This window comes from Schistocerca cancellata, chromosome 10 (assembly GCF_023864275.1).
Source record: "Schistocerca cancellata isolate TAMUIC-IGC-003103 chromosome 10, iqSchCanc2.1, whole genome shotgun sequence".
Classification (NCBI taxonomy): domain Eukaryota; kingdom Metazoa; phylum Arthropoda; class Insecta; order Orthoptera; family Acrididae; genus Schistocerca; species Schistocerca cancellata.
Window position 1 is genome coordinate 156,904,366 of NC_064635.1, and position 17,312 is coordinate 156,921,677.

Sequence of the window (17,312 nt, forward strand, 5' to 3'; positions counted from 1 at the left end):
GTGGACAGTGCATGGTAAGTGTTGGTCGCGGCGAGCCTAAAGACACGCAAGATGTTGCAAAGCCAGCGTCACAGACTCATATGATGTATACTGACGTAAGGAGAGCAAGACGTAAATGTGAGGACCGGCTGTTGTCGAGGTGTCATCGACTGCAAATCTGTCTTAGGTATAACGGCCTAACCTCAATGAAGTCTAGAGAGTGGACAACACGTCCGTCTTACTCAGAGTGGTGGCCGAACGCTATTTTCGACGTTGTGCGTGCCACTTTAATTTTGGCCAACTACGATTCGATACAGAATGCAGAAAACCTGAAAGACACCCTCGCGGCCACATTGAGAGTAGTGTTTGTCTGCGGAATAATGAGAGTGCAAGGGTCTGTGGTATTGATATGGTTGTATGTAGCACTATTTGTCATCAGGGGGCGTAGCTCAGATGGTAGAGCGCTCGCTTAGCATGCGAGAGGTACTGGGATCGATACCCAGCGCCTCCAGAATTTTTAACACACCAACATGTCCACACTGCCATGCAAGTGGAATAATTCACAGCCAGCGAATGTGTCAAGGCAGATACGAGCGAACGATTAGCAGCCACAATTGGCAAGCGTACTGTTACGCGCAAGAAGCACCCTCCTCCCACCGCTACACTGAATTTAGAAACAGTACAAGTCCTCCCTTAAGATTCTCAAACCTATGTCGGAAAGATCTGCCTTGCGCCGAGTTCACAAAAATCCCACTGCACATTCCCATTCTTTACGTGCAGTCGGCTGCTACTGGTGTTGCTAGTTGTGACTGCTGATGACAGATGCCGTAGCAATCAATTCATGGAGTGAGTTGTATGTTTTGCGATACTCTGTCTCTGACAAGCAAGCAGAGGTGACATAGGCGCGAACACGGGAAGGTTGCAGCCCCTCGCTGCCTGCAGACACCGAGCAGCCACACTAGGTGGGCGGCCTAAGCCGTAGGCGAAATGTGCTCACTCGCTTGGGCGCGACGTCAAGCTCTAAATAAGGCTGTCACTAGCGTGAGCGTTGCGTGAGCGTCGTGTAATGTCGGAAAAGTCGTCTGCATTGGTGAGTGCCATGTTTGGGGAGCGTTTCGTAGTTTGCGCAGTGCAATGGAGACGCGGAAACGTGTTGTGGCCCAGTCTTTTGCAGTTGGACGACAAGAGTGGTACACAGTAGTAAAGTGCGAGGCAGTGAGTTGGCATGAACAGTCGAGTGCACAATGGGGCTTCAGATGTGCTTGTTACCTGAGGCGCGGTGTGATTGCCGACAAGGAGTGAAAACGGAGCAATTTGTGACTGTCCTTTCGAGAAATGGCTCTGAGCACTATGGGTCTCAACTGCTGTGGTCATCAGTCGACAGTCCTTTCAATTTAAGACGTTAAATACAGACGGAATTTGTAGTCGTAACACCAGAACATCGAAACTACTTGGAACTCATGTGTATATGAACGTGACCACGTCTTTATACACTGGTCCCTTCACCCCTACAAACCAACCAACCATCAGGTCCGTGCACTTCAGAGTAGCAAAGAAAGGAAAACAGCGCAGCTCTGTTGCGCTTGGGGGCGTAGCTCAGTTGGTAGAGCGTTCGCTTTGCATGTGAAAGGTCCCGGGTTCAAGCCCCGGCGCCTCCATGTTTTGTGGACAGTGCATGGTAAGTGTTGGTCGCGGCGAGCCTAAAGACACGCAAGATGTTGCAAAGCCAGCGTCACAGACTCATATGATGTATACTGACGTAAGGAGAGCAAGACGTAAATGTGAGGACCGGCTGTTGTCGAGGTGTCATCGACTGCAAATCTGTCTTAGGTATAACGGCCTAACCTCAATGAAGTCTAGAGAGTGGACAACACGTCCGTCTTACTCAGAGTGGTGGCCGAACGCTATTTTCGACGTTGTGCGTGCCACTTTAATTTTGGCCAACTACGATTCGATACAGAATGCAGAAAACCTGAAAGACACCCTCGCGGCCACATTGAGAGTAGTGTTTGTCTGCGGAATAATGAGAGTGCAAGGGTCTGTGGTATTGATATGGTTGTATGTAGCACTATTTGTCATCAGGGGGCGTAGCTCAGATGGTAGAGCGCTCGCTTAGCATGCGAGAGGTACTGGGATCGATACCCAGCGCCTCCAGAATTTTTAACACACCAACATGTCCACACTGCCATGCAAGTGGAATAATTCACAGCCAGCGAATGTGTCAAGGCAGATACGAGCGAACGATTAGCAGCCACAATTGGCAAGCGTACTGTTACGCGCAAGAAGCACCCTCCTCCCACCGCTACACTGAATTTAGAAACAGTACAAGTCCTCCCTTAAGATTCTCAAACCTATGTCGGAAAGATCTGCCTTGCGCCGAGTTCACAAAAATCCCACTGCACATTCCCATTCTTTACGTGCAGTCGGCTGCTACTGGTGTTGCTAGTTGTGACTGCTGATGACAGATGCCGTAGCAATCAATTCATGGAGTGAGTTGTATGTTTTGCGATACTCTGTCTCTGACAAGCAAGCAGAGGTGACATAGGCGCGAACACGGGAAGGTTGCAGCCCCTCGCTGCCTGCAGACACCGAGCAGCCACACTAGGTGGGCGGCCTAAGCCGTAGGCGAAATGTGCTCACTCGCTTGGGCGCGACGTCAAGCTCTAAATAAGGCTGTCACTAGCGTGAGCGTTGCGTGAGCGTCGTGTAAAGTCGGAAAAGTCGTCTGCATTGGTGAGTGCCATGTTTGGGGAGCGTTTCGTAGTTTGCGCAGTGCAATGGAGACGCGGAAACGTGTTGTGGCCCAGTCTTTTGCAGTTGGACGACAAGAGTGGTACACAGTAGTAAAGTGCGAGGCAGTGAGTTGGCATGAACAGTCGAGTGCACAATGGGGCTTCAGATGTGCTTGTTACCTGAGGCGCGGTGTGATTGCCGACAAGGAGTGAAAACGGAGCAATTTGTGACTGTCCTTTCGAGAAATGGCTCTGAGCACTATGGGTCTCAACTGCTGTGGTCATCAGTCGACAGTCCTTTCAATTTAAGACGTTAAATACAGACGGAATTTGTAGTCGTAACACCAGAACATCGAAACTACTTGGAACTCATGTGTATATGAACGTGACCACGTCTTTATACACTGGTCCCTTCACCCCTACAAACCAACCAACCATCAGGTCCGTGCACTTCAGAGTAGCAAAGAAAGGAAAACAGCGCAGCTCTGTTGCGCTTGGGGGCGTAGCTCAGTTGGTAGAGCGTTCGCTTTGCATGTGAAAGGTCCCGGGTTCAAGCCCCGGCGCCTCCATGTTTTGTGGACAGTGCATGGTAAGTGTTGGTCGCGGCGAGCCTAAAGACACGCAAGATGTTGCAAAGCCAGCGTCACAGACTCATATGATGTATACTGACGTAAGGAGAGCAAGACGTAAATGTGAGGACCGGCTGTTGTCGAGGTGTCATCGACTGCAAATCTGTCTTAGGTATAACGGCCTAACCTCAATGAAGTCTAGAGAGTGGACAACACGTCCGTCTTACTCAGAGTGGTGGCCGAACGCTATTTTCGACGTTGTGCGTGCCACTTTAATTTTGGCCAACTACGATTCGATACAGAATGCAGAAAACCTGAAAGACACCCTCGCGGCCACATTGAGAGTAGTGTTTGTCTGCGGAATAATGAGAGTGCAAGGGTCTGTGGTATTGATATGGTTGTATGTAGCACTATTTGTCATCAGGGGGCGTAGCTCAGATGGTAGAGCGCTCGCTTAGCATGCGAGAGGTACTGGGATCGATACCCAGCGCCTCCAGAATTTTTAACACACCAACATGTCCACACTGCCATGCAAGTGGAATAATTCACAGCCAGCGAATGTGTCAAGGCAGATACGAGCGAACGATTAGCAGCCACAATTGGCAAGCGTACTGTTACGCGCAAGAAGCACCCTCCTCCCACCGCTACACTGAATTTAGAAACAGTACAAGTCCTCCCTTAAGATTCTCAAACCTATGTCGGAAAGATCTGCCTTGCGCCGAGTTCACAAAAATCCCACTGCACATTCCCATTCTTTACGTGCAGTCGGCTGCTACTGGTGTTGCTAGTTGTGACTGCTGATGACAGATGCCGTAGCAATCAATTCATGGAGTGAGTTGTATGTTTTGCGATACTCTGTCTCTGACAAGCAAGCAGAGGTGACATAGGCGCGAACACGGGAAGGTTGCAGCCCCTCGCTGCCTGCAGACACCGAGCAGCCACACTAGGTGGGCGGCCTAAGCCGTAGGCGAAATGTGCTCACTCGCTTGGGCGCGACGTCAAGCTCTAAATAAGGCTGTCACTAGCGTGAGCGTCGTGTAAAGTCGGAAAAGTCGTCTGCATTGGTGAGTGCCATGTTTGGGGAGCGTTTCGTAGTTTGCGCAGTGCAATGGAGACGCCGAAACGTGTTGTGGCCCAGTCTTTTGCAGTTGGACGACAAGAGTGGTACACAGTAGTAAAGTGCGAGGCAGTGAGTTGGCATGAACAGTCGAGTGCACAATGGGGCTTCAGATGTGCTTGTTACCTGAGGCGCGGTGTGATTGCCGACAAGGAGTGAAAACGGAGCAATTTGTGACTGTCCTTTCGAGAAATGGCTCTGAGCACTATGGGTCTCAACTGCTGTGGTCATCAGTCGACAGTCCTTTCAATTTAAGACGTTAAATACAGACGGAATTTGTAGTCGTAACACCAGAACATCGAAACTACTTGGAACTCATGTGTATATGAACGTGACCACGTCTTTATACACTGGTCCCTTCACCCCTACAAACCAACCAACCATCAGGTCCGTGCACTTCAGAGTAGCAAAGAAAGGAAAACAGCGCAGCTCTGTTGCGCTTGGGGGCGTAGCTCAGTTGGTAGAGCGTTCGCTTTGCATGTGAAAGGTCCCGGGTTCAAGCCCCGGCGCCTCCATGTTTTGTGGACAGTGCATGGTAAGTGTTGGTCGCGGCGAGCCTAAAGACACGCAAGATGTTGCAAAGCCAGCGTCACAGACTCATATGATGTATACTGACGTAAGGAGAGCAAGACGTAAATGTGAGGACCGGCTGTTGTCGAGGTGTCATCGACTGCAAATCTGTCTTAGGTATAACGGCCTAACCTCAATGAAGTCTAGAGAGTGGACAACACGTCCGTCTTACTCAGAGTGGTGGCCGAACGCTATTTTCGACGTTGTGCGTGCCACTTTAATTTTGGCCAACTACGATTCGATACAGAATGCAGAAAACCTGAAAGACACCCTCGCGGCCACATTGAGAGTAGTGTTTGTCTGCGGAATAATGAGAGTGCAAGGGTCTGTGGTATTGATATGGTTGTATGTAGCACTATTTGTCATCAGGGGGCGTAGCTCAGATGGTAGAGCGCTCGCTTAGCATGCGAGAGGTACTGGGATCGATACCCAGCGCCTCCAGAATTTTTAACACACCAACATGTCCACACTGCCATGCAAGTGGAATAATTCACAGCCAGCGAATGTGTCAAGGCAGATACGAGCGAACGATTAGCAGCCACAATTGGCAAGCGTACTGTTACGCGCAAGAAGCACCCTCCTCCCACCGCTACACTGAATTTAGAAACAGTACAAGTCCTCCCTTAAGATTCTCAAACCTATGTCGGAAAGATCTGCCTTGCGCCGAGTTCACAAAAATCCCACTGCACATTCCCATTCTTTACGTGCAGTCGGCTGCTACTGGTGTTGCTAGTTGTGACTGCTGATGACAGATGCCGTAGCAATCAATTCATGGAGTGAGTTGTATGTTTTGCGATACTCTGTCTCTGACAAGCAAGCAGAGGTGACATAGGCGCGAACACGGGAAGGTTGCAGCCCCTCGCTGCCTGCAGACACCGAGCAGCCACACTAGGTGGGCGGCCTAAGCCGTAGGCGAAATGTGCTCACTCGCTTGGGCGCGACGTCAAGCTCTAAATAAGGCTGTCACTAGCGTGAGCGTCGTGTAAAGTCGGAAAAGTCGTCTGCATTGGTGAGTGCCATGTTTGGGGAGCGTTTCGTAGTTTGCGCAGTGCAATGGAGACGCCGAAACGTGTTGTGGCCCAGTCTTTTGCAGTTGGACGACAAGAGTGGTACACAGTAGTAAAGTGCGAGGCAGTGAGTTGGCATGAACAGTCGAGTGCACAATGGGGCTTCAGATGTGCTTGTTACCTGAGGCGCGGTGTGATTGCCGACAAGGAGTGAAAACGGAGCAATTTGTGACTGTCCTTTCGAGAAATGGCTCTGAGCACTATGGGTCTCAACTGCTGTGGTCATCAGTCGACAGTCCTTTCAATTTAAGACGTTAAATACAGACGGAATTTGTAGTCGTAACACCAGAACATCGAAACTACTTGGAACTCATGTGTATATGAACGTGACCACGCCTTTGTACACTGGTCCCTTCACCCCTACAAACCAACCAACCATCAGGTCCGTGCACTTCAGAGTAGCAAAGAAAGGAAAACAGCGCAGCTCTGTTGCGCTTGGGGGCGTAGCTCAGTTGGTAGAGCGTTCGCTTTGCATGTGAAAGGTCCCGGGTTCAAGCCCCGGCGCCTCCATGTTTTGTGGACAGTGCATGGTAAGTGTTGGTCGCGGCGAGCCTAAAGACACGCAAGATGTTGCAAAGCCAGCGTCACAGACTCATATGATGTATACTGACGTAAGGAGAGCAAGACGTAAATGTGAGGACCGGCTGTTGTCGAGGTGTCATCGACTGCAAATCTGTCTTAGGTATAACGGCCTAACCTCAATGAAGTCTAGAGAGTGGACAACACGTCCGTCTTACTCAGAGTGGTGGCCGAACGCTATTTTCGACGTTGTGCGTGCCACTTTAATTTTGGCCAACTACGATTCGATACAGAATGCAGAAAACCTGAAAGACACCCTCGCGGCCACATTGAGAGTAGTGTTTGTCTGCGGAATAATGAGAGTGCAAGGGTCTGTGGTATTGATATGGTTGTATGTAGCACTATTTGTCATCAGGGGGCGTAGCTCAGATGGTAGAGCGCTCGCTTAGCATGCGAGAGGTACTGGGATCGATACCCAGCGCCTCCAGAATTTTTAACACACCAACATGTCCACACTGCCATGCAAGTGGAATAATTCACAGCCAGCGAATGTGTCAAGGCAGATACGAGCGAACGATTAGCAGCCACAATTGGCAAGCGTACTGTTACGCGCAAGAAGCACCCTCCTCCCACCGCTACACTGAATTTAGAAACAGTACAAGTCCTCCCTTAAGATTCTCAAACCTATGTCGGAAAGATCTGCCTTGCGCCGAGTTCACAAAAATCCCACTGCACATTCCCATTCTTTACGTGCAGTCGGCTGCTACTGGTGTTGCTAGTTGTGACTGCTGATGACAGATGCCGTAGCAATCAATTCATGGAGTGAGTTGTATGTTTTGCGATACTCTGTCTCTGACAAGCAAGCAGAGGTGACATAGGCGCGAACACGGGAAGGTTGCAGCCCCTCGCTGCCTGCAGACACCGAGCAGCCACACTAGGTGGGCGGCCTAAGCCGTAGGCGAAATGTGCTCACTCGCTTGGGCGCGACGTCAAGCTCTAAATAAGGCTGTCACTAGCGTGAGCGTTGCGTGAGCGTCGTGTAAAGTCGGAAAAGTCGTCTGCATTGGTGAGTGCCATGTTTGGGGAGCGTTTCGTAGTTTGCGCAGTGCAATGGAGACGCGGAAACGTGTTGTGGCCCAGTCTTTTGCAGTTGGACGACAAGAGTGGTACACAGTAGTAAAGTGCGAGGCAGTGAGTTGGCATGAACAGTCGAGTGCACAATGGGGCTTCAGATGTGCTTGTTACCTGAGGCGCGGTGTGATTGCCGACAAGGAGTGAAAACGGAGCAATTTGTGACTGTCCTTTCGAGAAATGGCTCTGAGCACTATGGGTCTCAACTGCTGTGGTCATCAGTCGACAGTCCTTTCAATTTAAGACGTTAAATACAGACGGAATTTGTAGTCGTAACACCAGAACATCGAAACTACTTGGAACTCATGTGTATATGAACGTGACCACGCCTTTGTACACTGGTCCCTTCACCCCTACAAACCAACCAACCATCAGGTCCGTGCACTTCAGAGTAGCAAAGAAAGGAAAACAGCGCAGCTCTGTTGCGCTTGGGGGCGTAGCTCAGTTGGTAGAGCGTTCGCTTTGCATGTGAAAGGTCCCGGGTTCAAGCCCCGGCGCCTCCATGTTTTGTGGACAGTGCATGGTAAGTGTTGGTCGCGGCGAGCCTAAAGACACGCAAGATGTTGCAAAGCCAGCGTCACAGACTCATATGATGTATACTGACGTAAGGAGAGCAAGACGTAAATGTGAGGACCGGCTGTTGTCGAGGTGTCATCGACTGCAAATCTGTCTTAGGTATAACGGCCTAACCTCAATGAAGTCTAGAGAGTGGACAACACGTCCGTCTTACTCAGAGTGGTGGCCGAACGCTATTTTCGACGTTGTGCGTGCCACTTTAATTTTGGCCAACTACGATTCGATACAGAATGCAGAAAACCTGAAAGACACCCTCGCGGCCACATTGAGAGTAGTGTTTGTCTGCGGAATAATGAGAGTGCAAGGGTCTGTGGTATTGATATGGTTGTATGTAGCACTATTTGTCATCAGGGGGCGTAGCTCAGATGGTAGAGCGCTCGCTTAGCATGCGAGAGGTACTGGGATCGATACCCAGCGCCTCCAGAATTTTTAACACACCAACATGTCCACACTGCCATGCAAGTGGAATAATTCACAGCCAGCGAATGTGTCAAGGCAGATACGAGCGAACGATTAGCAGCCACAATTGGCAAGCGTACTGTTACGCGCAAGAAGCACCCTCCTCCCACCGCTACACTGAATTTAGAAACAGTACAAGTCCTCCCTTAAGATTCTCAAACCTATGTCGGAAAGATCTGCCTTGCGCCGAGTTCACAAAAATCCCACTGCACATTCCCATTCTTTACGTGCAGTCGGCTGCTACTGGTGTTGCTAGTTGTGACTGCTGATGACAGATGCCGTAGCAATCAATTCATGGAGTGAGTTGTATGTTTTGCGATACTCTGTCTCTGACAAGCAAGCAGAGGTGACATAGGCGCGAACACGGGAAGGTTGCAGCCCCTCGCTGCCTGCAGACACCGAGCAGCCACACTAGGTGGGCGGCCTAAGCCGTAGGCGAAATGTGCTCACTCGCTTGGGCGCGACGTCAAGCTCTAAATAAGGCTGTCACTAGCGTGAGCGTCGTGTAAAGTCGGAAAAGTCGTCTGCATTGGTGAGTGCCATGTTTGGGGAGCGTTTCGTAGTTTGCGCAGTGCAATGGAGACGCCGAAACGTGTTGTGGCCCAGTCTTTTGCAGTTGGACGACAAGAGTGGTACACAGTAGTAAAGTGCGAGGCAGTGAGTTGGCATGAACAGTCGAGTGCACAATGGGGCTTCAGATGTGCTTGTTACCTGAGGCGCGGTGTGATTGCCGACAAGGAGTGAAAACGGAGCAATTTGTGACTGTCCTTTCGAGAAATGGCTCTGAGCACTATGGGTCTCAACTGCTGTGGTCATCAGTCGACAGTCCTTTCAATTTAAGACGTTAAATACAGACGGAATTTGTAGTCGTAACACCAGAACATCGAAACTACTTGGAACTCATGTGTATATGAACGTGACCACGTCTTTATACACTGGTCCCTTCACCCCTACAAACCAACCAACCATCAGGTCCGTGCACTTCAGAGTAGCAAAGAAAGGAAAACAGCGCAGCTCTGTTGCGCTTGGGGGCGTAGCTCAGTTGGTAGAGCGTTCGCTTTGCATGTGAAAGGTCCCGGGTTCAAGCCCCGGCGCCTCCATGTTTTGTGGACAGTGCATGGTAAGTGTTGGTCGCGGCGAGCCTAAAGACACGCAAGATGTTGCAAAGCCAGCGTCACAGACTCATATGATGTATACTGACGTAAGGAGAGCAAGACGTAAATGTGAGGACCGGCTGTTGTCGAGGTGTCATCGACTGCAAATCTGTCTTAGGTATAACGGCCTAACCTCAATGAAGTCTAGAGAGTGGACAACACGTCCGTCTTACTCAGAGTGGTGGCCGAACGCTATTTTCGACGTTGTGCGTGCCACTTTAATTTTGGCCAACTACGATTCGATACAGAATGCAGAAAACCTGAAAGACACCCTCGCGGCCACATTGAGAGTAGTGTTTGTCTGCGGAATAATGAGAGTGCAAGGGTCTGTGGTATTGATATGGTTGTATGTAGCACTATTTGTCATCAGGGGGCGTAGCTCAGATGGTAGAGCGCTCGCTTAGCATGCGAGAGGTACTGGGATCGATACCCAGCGCCTCCAGAATTTTTAACACACCAACATGTCCACACTGCCATGCAAGTGGAATAATTCACAGCCAGCGAATGTGTCAAGGCAGATACGAGCGAACGATTAGCAGCCACAATTGGCAAGCGTACTGTTACGCGCAAGAAGCACCCTCCTCCCACCGCTACACTGAATTTAGAAACAGTACAAGTCCTCCCTTAAGATTCTCAAACCTATGTCGGAAAGATCTGCCTTGCGCCGAGTTCACAAAAATCCCACTGCACATTCCCATTCTTTACGTGCAGTCGGCTGCTACTGGTGTTGCTAGTTGTGACTGCTGATGACAGATGCCGTAGCAATCAATTCATGGAGTGAGTTGTATGTTTTGCGATACTCTGTCTCTGACAAGCAAGCAGAGGTGACATAGGCGCGAACACGGGAAGGTTGCAGCCCCTCGCTGCCTGCAGACACCGAGCAGCCACACTAGGTGGGTGGCCTAAGCCGTAGGCGAAATGTGCTCACTCGCTTGGGCGCGACGTCAAGCTCTAAATAAGGCTGTCACTAGCGTGAGCGTCGTGTAAAGTCGGAAAAGTCGTCTGCATTGGTGAGTGCCATGTTTGGGGAGCGTTTCGTAGTTTGCGCAGTGCAATGGAGACGCCGAAACGTGTTGTGGCCCAGTCTTTTGCAGTTGGACGACAAGAGTGGTACACAGTAGTAAAGTGCGAGGCAGTGAGTTGGCATGAACAGTCGAGTGCACAATGGGGCTTCAGATGTGCTTGTTACCTGAGGCGCGGTGTGATTGCCGACAAGGAGTGAAAACGGAGCAATTTGTGACTGTCCTTTCGAGAAATGGCTCTGAGCACTATGGGTCTCAACTGCTGTGGTCATCAGTCGACAGTCCTTTCAATTTAAGACGTTAAATACAGACGGAATTTGTAGTCGTAACACCAGAACATCGAAACTACTTGGAACTCATGTGTATATGAACGTGACCACGCCTTTGTACACTGGTCCCTTCACCCCTACAAACCAACCAACCATCAGGTCCGTGCACTTCAGAGTAGCAAAGAAAGGAAAACAGCGCAGCTCTGTTGCGCTTGGGGGCGTAGCTCAGTTGGTAGAGCGTTCGCTTTGCATGTGAAAGGTCCCGGGTTCAAGCCCCGGCGCCTCCATGTTTTGTGGACAGTGCATGGTAAGTGTTGGTCGCGGCGAGCCTAAAGACACGCAAGATGTTGCAAAGCCAGCGTCACAGACTCATATGATGTATACTGACGTAAGGAGAGCAAGACGTAAATGTGGGGACCGGCTGTTGTCGAGGTGTCATCGACTGCAAATCTGTCTTAGGTATAACGGCCTAACCTCAATGAAGTCTAGAGAGTGGACAACACGTCCGTCTTACTCAGAGTGGTGGCCGAACGCTATTTTCGACGTTGTGCGTGCCACTTTAATTTTGGCCAACTACGATTCGATACAGAATGCAGAAAACCTGAAAGACACCCTCGCGGCCACATTGAGAGTAGTGTTTGTCTGCGGAATAATGAGAGTGCAAGGGTCTGTGGTATTGATATGGTTGTATGTAGCACTATTTGTCATCAGGGGGCGTAGCTCAGATGGTAGAGCGCTCGCTTAGCATGCGAGAGGTACTGGGATCGATACCCAGCGCCTCCAGAATTTTTAACACACCAACATGTCCACACTGCCATGCAAGTGGAATAATTCACAGCCAGCGAATGTGTCAAGGCAGATACGAGCGAACGATTAGCAGCCACAATTGGCAAGCGTACTGTTACGCGCAAGAAGCACCCTCCTCCCACCGCTACACTGAATTTAGAAACAGTACAAGTCCTCCCTTAAGATTCTCAAACCTATGTCGGAAAGATCTGCCTTGCGCCGAGTTCACAAAAATCCCACTGCACATTCCCATTCTTTACGTGCAGTCGGCTGCTACTGGTGTTGCTAGTTGTGACTGCTGATGACAGATGCCGTAGCAATCAATTCATGGAGTGAGTTGTATGTTTTGCGATACTCTGTCTCTGACAAGCAAGCAGAGGTGACATAGGCGCGAACACGGGAAGGTTGCAGCCCCTCGCTGCCTGCAGACACCGAGCAGCCACACTAGGTGGGCGGCCTAAGCCGTAGGCGAAATGTGCTCACTCGCTTGGGCGCGACGTCAAGCTCTAAATAAGGCTGTCACTAGCGTGAGCGTTGCGTGAGCGTCGTGTAATGTCGGAAAAGTCGTCTGCATTGGTGAGTGCCATGTTTGGGGAGCGTTTCGTAGTTTGCGCAGTGCAATGGAGACGCGGAAACGTGTTGTGGCCCAGTCTTTTGCAGTTGGACGACAAGAGTGGTACACAGTAGTAAAGTGCGAGGCAGTGAGTTGGCATGAACAGTCGAGTGCACAATGGGGCTTCAGATGTGCTTGTTACCTGAGGCGCGGTGTGATTGCCGACAAGGAGTGAAAACGGAGCAATTTGTGACTGTCCTTTCGAGAAATGGCTCTGAGCACTATGGGTCTCAACTGCTGTGGTCATCAGTCGACAGTCCTTTCAATTTAAGACGTTAAATACAGACGGAATTTGTAGTCGTAACACCAGAACATCGAAACTACTTGGAACTCATGTGTATATGAACGTGACCACGTCTTTATACACTGGTCCCTTCACCCCTACAAACCAACCAACCATCAGGTCCGTGCACTTCAGAGTAGCAAAGAAAGGAAAACAGCGCAGCTCTGTTGCGCTTGGGGGCGTAGCTCAGTTGGTAGAGCGTTCGCTTTGCATGTGAAAGGTCCCGGGTTCAAGCCCCGGCGCCTCCATGTTTTGTGGACAGTGCATGGTAAGTGTTGGTCGCGGCGAGCCTAAAGACACGCAAGATGTTGCAAAGCCAGCGTCACAGACTCATATGATGTATACTGACGTAAGGAGAGCAAGACGTAAATGTGAGGACCGGCTGTTGTCGAGGTGTCATCGACTGCAAATCTGTCTTAGGTATAACGGCCTAACCTCAATGAAGTCTAGAGAGTGGACAACACGTCCGTCTTACTCAGAGTGGTGGCCGAACGCTATTTTCGACGTTGTGCGTGCCACTTTAATTTTGGCCAACTACGATTCGATACAGAATGCAGAAAACCTGAAAGACACCCTCGCGGCCACATTGAGAGTAGTGTTTGTCTGCGGAATAATGAGAGTGCAAGGGTCTGTGGTATTGATATGGTTGTATGTAGCACTATTTGTCATCAGGGGGCGTAGCTCAGATGGTAGAGCGCTCGCTTAGCATGCGAGAGGTACTGGGATCGATACCCAGCGCCTCCAGAATTTTTAACACACCAACATGTCCACACTGCCATGCAAGTGGAATAATTCACAGCCAGCGAATGTGTCAAGGCAGATACGAGCGAACGATTAGCAGCCACAATTGGCAAGCGTACTGTTACGCGCAAGAAGCACCCTCCTCCCACCGCTACACTGAATTTAGAAACAGTACAAGTCCTCCCTTAAGATTCTCAAACCTATGTCGGAAAGATCTGCCTTGCGCCGAGTTCACAAAAATCCCACTGCACATTCCCATTCTTTACGTGCAGTCGGCTGCTACTGGTGTTGCTAGTTGTGACTGCTGATGACAGATGCCGTAGCAATCAATTCATGGAGTGAGTTGTATGTTTTGCGATACTCTGTCTCTGACAAGCAAGCAGAGGTGACATAGGCGCGAACACGGGAAGGTTGCAGCCCCTCGCTGCCTGCAGACACCGAGCAGCCACACTAGGTGGGCGGCCTAAGCCGTAGGCGAAATGTGCTCACTCGCTTGGGCGCGACGTCAAGCTCTAAATAAGGCTGTCACTAGCGTGAGCGTCGTGTAAAGTCGGAAAAGTCGTCTGCATTGGTGAGTGCCATGTTTGGGGAGCGTTTCGTAGTTTGCGCAGTGCAATGGAGACGCGGAAACGTGTTGTGGCCCAGTCTTTTGCAGTTGGACGACAAGAGTGGTACACAGTAGTAAAGTGCGAGGCAGTGAGTTGGCATGAACAGTCGAGTGCACAATGGGGCTTCAGATGTGCTTGTTACCTGAGGCGCGGTGTGATTGCCGACAAGGAGTGAAAACGGAGCAATTTGTGACTGTCCTTTCGAGAAATGGCTCTGAGCACTATGGGTCTCAACTGCTGTGGTCATCAGTCGACAGTCCTTTCAATTTAAGACGTTAAATACAGACGGAATTTGTAGTCGTAACACCAGAACATCGAAACTACTTGGAACTCATGTGTATATGAACGTGACCACGCCTTTGTACACTGGTCCCTTCACCCCTACAAACCAACCAACCATCAGGTCCGTGCACTTCAGAGTAGCAAAGAAAGGAAAACAGCGCAGCTCTGTTGCGCTTGGGGGCGTAGCTCAGTTGGTAGAGCGTTCGCTTTGCATGTGAAAGGTCCCGGGTTCAAGCCCCGGCGCCTCCATGTTTTGTGGACAGTGCATGGTAAGTGTTGGTCGCGGCGAGCCTAAAGACACGCAAGATGTTGCAAAGCCAGCGTCACAGACTCATATGATGTATACTGACGTAAGGAGAGCAAGACGTAAATGTGGGGACCGGCTGTTGTCGAGGTGTCATCGACTGCAAATCTGTCTTAGGTATAACGGCCTAACCTCAATGAAGTCTAGAGAGTGGACAACACGTCCGTCTTACTCAGAGTGGTGGCCGAACGCTATTTTCGACGTTGTGCGTGCCACTTTAATTTTGGCCAACTACGATTCGATACAGAATGCAGAAAACCTGAAAGACACCCTCGCGGCCACATTGAGAGTAGTGTTTGTCTGCGGAATAATGAGAGTGCAAGGGTCTGTGGTATTGATATGGTTGTATGTAGCACTATTTGTCATCAGGGGGCGTAGCTCAGATGGTAGAGCGCTCGCTTAGCATGCGAGAGGTACTGGGATCGATACCCAGCGCCTCCAGAATTTTTAACACACCAACATGTCCACACTGCCATGCAAGTGGAATAATTCACAGCCAGCGAATGTGTCAAGGCAGATACGAGCGAACGATTAGCAGCCACAATTGGCAAGCGTACTGTTACGCGCAAGAAGCACCCTCCTCCCACCGCTACACTGAATTTAGAAACAGTACAAGTCCTCCCTTAAGATTCTCAAACCTATGTCGGAAAGATCTGCCTTGCGCCGAGTTCACAAAAATCCCACTGCACATTCCCATTCTTTACGTGCAGTCGGCTGCTACTGGTGTTGCTAGTTGTGACTGCTGATGACAGATGCCGTAGCAATCAATTCATGGAGTGAGTTGTATGTTTTGCGATACTCTGTCTCTGACAAGCAAGCAGAGGTGACATAGGCGCGAACACGGGAAGGTTGCAGCCCCTCGCTGCCTGCAGACACCGAGCAGCCACACTAGGTGGGCGGCCTAAGCCGTAGGCGAAATGTGCTCACTCGCTTGGGCGCGACGTCAAGCTCTAAATAAGGCTGTCACTAGCGTGAGCGTTGCGTGAGCGTCGTGTAATGTCGGAAAAGTCGTCTGCATTGGTGAGTGCCATGTTTGGGGAGCGTTTCGTAGTTTGCGCAGTGCAATGGAGACGCGGAAACGTGTTGTGGCCCAGTCTTTTGCAGTTGGACGACAAGAGTGGTACACAGTAGTAAAGTGCGAGGCAGTGAGTTGGCATGAACAGTCGAGTGCACAATGGGGCTTCAGATGTGCTTGTTACCTGAGGCGCGGTGTGATTGCCGACAAGGAGTGAAAACGGAGCAATTTGTGACTGTCCTTTCGAGAAATGGCTCTGAGCACTATGGGTCTCAACTGCTGTGGTCATCAGTCGACAGTCCTTTCAATTTAAGACGTTAAATACAGACGGAATTTGTAGTCGTAACACCAGAACATCGAAACTACTTGGAACTCATGTGTATATGAACGTGACCACGTCTTTATACACTGGTCCCTTCACCCCTACAAACCAACCAACCATCAGGTCCGTGCACTTCAGAGTAGCAAAGAAAGGAAAACAGCGCAGCTCTGTTGCGCTTGGGGGCGTAGCTCAGTTGGTAGAGCGTTCGCTTTGCATGTGAAAGGTCCCGGGTTCAAGCCCCGGCGCCTCCATGTTTTGTGGACAGTGCATGGTAAGTGTTGGTCGCGGCGAGCCTAAAGACACGCAAGATGTTGCAAAGCCAGCGTCACAGACTCATATGATGTATACTGACGTAAGGAGAGCAAGACGTAAATGTGAGGACCGGCTGTTGTCGAGGTGTCATCGACTGCAAATCTGTCTTAGGTATAACGGCCTAACCTCAATGAAGTCTAGAGAGTGGACAACACGTCCGTCTTACTCAGAGTGGTGGCCGAACGCTATTTTCGACGTTGTGCGTGCCACTTTAATTTTGGCCAACTACGATTCGATACAGAATGCAGAAAACCTGAAAGACACCCTCGCGGCCACATTGAGAGTAGTGTTTGTCTGCGGAATAATGAGAGTGCAAGGGTCTGTGGTATTGATATGGTTGTATGTAGCACTATTTGTCATCAGGGGGCGTAGCTCAGATGGTAGAGCGCTCGCTTAGCATGCGAGAGGTACTGGGATCGATACCCAGCGCCTCCAGAATTTTTAACACACCAACATGTCCACACTGCCATGCAAGTGGAATAATTCACAGCCAGCGAATGTGTCAAGGCAGATACGAGCGAACGATTAGCAGCCACAATTGGCAAGCGTACTGTTACGCGCAAGAAGCACCCTCCTCCCACCGCTACACTGAATTTAGAAACAGTACAAGTCCTCCCTTAAGATTCTCAAACCTATGTCGGAAAGATCTGCCTTGCGCCGAGTTCACAAAAATCCCACTGCACATTCCCATTCTTTACGTGCAGTCGGCTGCTACTGGTGTTGCTAGTTGTGACTGCTGATGACAGATGCCGTAGCAATCAATTCATGGAGTGAGTTGTATGTTTTGCGATACTCTGTCTCTGACAAGCAAGCAGAGGTGACATAGGCGCGAACACGGGAAGGTTGCAGCCCCTCGCTGCCTGCAGACACCGAGCAGCCACA

The 17,312-nt window shown here is 50.3% G+C and overlaps 21 non-coding genes across 21 annotated transcripts; all 21 read left to right on the plus strand.

Annotated features, from left to right (window-relative positions):
- The first annotated feature begins 417 nt into the window (after positions 1-417).
- On the plus strand, positions 418-490 carry Trnaa-agc (transfer RNA alanine (anticodon AGC)). Its single transcript has one exon. It is a non-coding gene; the product is annotated as a tRNA-Ala (tRNA).
- A 1,074-nt stretch (positions 491-1,564) lies between these two features.
- On the plus strand, positions 1,565-1,637 carry Trnaa-ugc (transfer RNA alanine (anticodon UGC)). The gene has a single exon. It is a non-coding gene; the product is annotated as a tRNA-Ala (tRNA).
- A 423-nt stretch (positions 1,638-2,060) lies between these two features.
- Trnaa-agc (transfer RNA alanine (anticodon AGC)) lies at positions 2,061-2,133 on the plus strand. Its single transcript has one exon. It is a non-coding gene; the product is annotated as a tRNA-Ala (tRNA).
- Positions 2,134-3,207: 1,074 nt separating this feature from the next.
- Trnaa-ugc (transfer RNA alanine (anticodon UGC)) lies at positions 3,208-3,280 on the plus strand. The gene has a single exon. It is a non-coding gene; the product is annotated as a tRNA-Ala (tRNA).
- A 423-nt stretch (positions 3,281-3,703) lies between these two features.
- Trnaa-agc (transfer RNA alanine (anticodon AGC)) lies at positions 3,704-3,776 on the plus strand. The gene has a single exon. It is a non-coding gene; the product is annotated as a tRNA-Ala (tRNA).
- A 1,063-nt stretch (positions 3,777-4,839) lies between these two features.
- Trnaa-ugc (transfer RNA alanine (anticodon UGC)) lies at positions 4,840-4,912 on the plus strand. The gene has a single exon. It is a non-coding gene; the product is annotated as a tRNA-Ala (tRNA).
- Positions 4,913-5,335: 423 nt separating this feature from the next.
- Trnaa-agc (transfer RNA alanine (anticodon AGC)) lies at positions 5,336-5,408 on the plus strand. The gene has a single exon. It is a non-coding gene; the product is annotated as a tRNA-Ala (tRNA).
- A 1,063-nt stretch (positions 5,409-6,471) lies between these two features.
- Trnaa-ugc (transfer RNA alanine (anticodon UGC)) lies at positions 6,472-6,544 on the plus strand. Its single transcript has one exon. It is a non-coding gene; the product is annotated as a tRNA-Ala (tRNA).
- A 423-nt stretch (positions 6,545-6,967) lies between these two features.
- Trnaa-agc (transfer RNA alanine (anticodon AGC)) lies at positions 6,968-7,040 on the plus strand. The gene has a single exon. It is a non-coding gene; the product is annotated as a tRNA-Ala (tRNA).
- Positions 7,041-8,114: 1,074 nt separating this feature from the next.
- Positions 8,115-8,187, plus strand: Trnaa-ugc (transfer RNA alanine (anticodon UGC)). The gene has a single exon. It is a non-coding gene; the product is annotated as a tRNA-Ala (tRNA).
- Positions 8,188-8,610: 423 nt separating this feature from the next.
- Trnaa-agc (transfer RNA alanine (anticodon AGC)) lies at positions 8,611-8,683 on the plus strand. The gene has a single exon. It is a non-coding gene; the product is annotated as a tRNA-Ala (tRNA).
- A 1,063-nt stretch (positions 8,684-9,746) lies between these two features.
- On the plus strand, positions 9,747-9,819 carry Trnaa-ugc (transfer RNA alanine (anticodon UGC)). Its single transcript has one exon. It is a non-coding gene; the product is annotated as a tRNA-Ala (tRNA).
- A 423-nt stretch (positions 9,820-10,242) lies between these two features.
- Trnaa-agc (transfer RNA alanine (anticodon AGC)) lies at positions 10,243-10,315 on the plus strand. The gene has a single exon. It is a non-coding gene; the product is annotated as a tRNA-Ala (tRNA).
- Positions 10,316-11,378: 1,063 nt separating this feature from the next.
- On the plus strand, positions 11,379-11,451 carry Trnaa-ugc (transfer RNA alanine (anticodon UGC)). The gene has a single exon. It is a non-coding gene; the product is annotated as a tRNA-Ala (tRNA).
- A 423-nt stretch (positions 11,452-11,874) lies between these two features.
- Trnaa-agc (transfer RNA alanine (anticodon AGC)) lies at positions 11,875-11,947 on the plus strand. The gene has a single exon. It is a non-coding gene; the product is annotated as a tRNA-Ala (tRNA).
- A 1,074-nt stretch (positions 11,948-13,021) lies between these two features.
- On the plus strand, positions 13,022-13,094 carry Trnaa-ugc (transfer RNA alanine (anticodon UGC)). The gene has a single exon. It is a non-coding gene; the product is annotated as a tRNA-Ala (tRNA).
- Positions 13,095-13,517: 423 nt separating this feature from the next.
- On the plus strand, positions 13,518-13,590 carry Trnaa-agc (transfer RNA alanine (anticodon AGC)). Its single transcript has one exon. It is a non-coding gene; the product is annotated as a tRNA-Ala (tRNA).
- Positions 13,591-14,653: 1,063 nt separating this feature from the next.
- Positions 14,654-14,726, plus strand: Trnaa-ugc (transfer RNA alanine (anticodon UGC)). The gene has a single exon. It is a non-coding gene; the product is annotated as a tRNA-Ala (tRNA).
- A 423-nt stretch (positions 14,727-15,149) lies between these two features.
- Positions 15,150-15,222, plus strand: Trnaa-agc (transfer RNA alanine (anticodon AGC)). The gene has a single exon. It is a non-coding gene; the product is annotated as a tRNA-Ala (tRNA).
- Positions 15,223-16,296: 1,074 nt separating this feature from the next.
- On the plus strand, positions 16,297-16,369 carry Trnaa-ugc (transfer RNA alanine (anticodon UGC)). The gene has a single exon. It is a non-coding gene; the product is annotated as a tRNA-Ala (tRNA).
- Positions 16,370-16,792: 423 nt separating this feature from the next.
- On the plus strand, positions 16,793-16,865 carry Trnaa-agc (transfer RNA alanine (anticodon AGC)). The gene has a single exon. It is a non-coding gene; the product is annotated as a tRNA-Ala (tRNA).
- Positions 16,866-17,312: the final 447 nt, after the last annotated feature.